Source organism: Pseudomyrmex gracilis, unplaced genomic scaffold (genome assembly GCF_002006095.1).
Source record: "Pseudomyrmex gracilis isolate BER0280 unplaced genomic scaffold, ASM200609v1 scaffold_1707, whole genome shotgun sequence".
Classification (NCBI taxonomy): Eukaryota; Metazoa; Arthropoda; class Insecta; order Hymenoptera; family Formicidae; genus Pseudomyrmex; species Pseudomyrmex gracilis.
In genome coordinates this window covers 23,034-24,390 of record NW_018022291.1, presented here as the reverse complement: position 1 = coordinate 24,390, position 1,357 = coordinate 23,034, and positions in this window count along the sequence as shown.

Sequence of the window (1,357 nt, the reverse complement as noted above, 5' to 3'; positions counted from 1 at the left end):
TTACGACGGTTTCAGCCGCTGGTTTTAACCGTATTTCCACAAAAGTGGAACTCAAAGGCCGTTCTACATTAAACGCAAGTATCAGATCTCGTGGAATTAACCAATTGCAGAGTCAAATCAGCCAATCGACCAACGTAATTGATCAGTTCCACGAGACCTGCGACTTGAGTTTCATGGAGAACGGCCTTTGAGTTCCACTTTTGTGGAAATACGGCTAAAACCAGCGGCTGAAACCGTCGTAAAAAAATTACAATAGGATGGCCGCTCTCAGGTTTCTCTCTGTTTCAATATATATTTTGTCTCAACTGTGGCTCCCCCACTCCGTGTTCTCTGTTATTCTCTTCTATGAGAAGTGGCCACAGTTGAAACAGAAAAATATATTTCTCTTTGTCGATCCTCCTTTTGCGTTCGCAGGGCCTCTCCATGAGTATAAGTCCTATGCTCTCAACTGACTCTCGGACGTCTATCTTCGTTGCTCTCGGCCACTCCCTCGGCCTGCCGCGGCCACCAATCAACTCACTGCTAGAAGAGAAGAGAACTACTCCACGACTATTTCTGTCTCTTTTACCGAAGCTTCAGCTCCTCTTACACAAATGTTCTGTCTATCTATTATATAAGTCTATGGTATGGGTCTTGCTTGTCAAGTTTTCAAAGACTGGCCATTGCCTAAACCGTACAGGGGCACGGTGCCATATCAGCGAAGAAGAAGAAGAAGCTTGTCAGGTTTCTCTGCATTAGCTATGAAATGGCCACTAGTTTTACATGTTGTAATCATGTTTTCTTCCATTGTCCATGTAATAAAGAACATACGGACAGGTTGCTAATCGATTTGTATCACAATGGGTTTAGCCCACCGTGTAGCGTAGAAAAGGTAGCCTTTTCTGATAACTTTAGCGCCATGTTTGCTTTGTTAAAGTTTGTCAATACAGCCAACATAAATATATAACCGTCCTAGTAGATCGGTATCTCCTTTGTAAACAAGCTTTTACCCTTTCCTTTCCCTTAGGGCGATGTCCCATTGAGCGGAAATCTATAGCGGAACGGAATGTGCGGAACCAGCTCGACCAATCATAGCCATTCCGTTTTCTTTCCTTCGCTTTTTCTATGGTTACGATTGGTCGAGCTGGTTCCGCACATTCCGTTCCGCTATAAATTTCCGCTCAATGGGACATCGCCCTTAGGGCGAAGACTGGCCGGTGCCTAAGGGCGATGTCCCATTGAGCGGAAATCTATAGCGGAACGGAATGTGCGGAACCAGCTCGACCAATCGTAACCACAGAAAAAGCGAACGAAAGAAAACGGAATGGCTATGATTGGTCGAGCTGGTTTCGCACATTCCGTTCCGCTATATATTTCC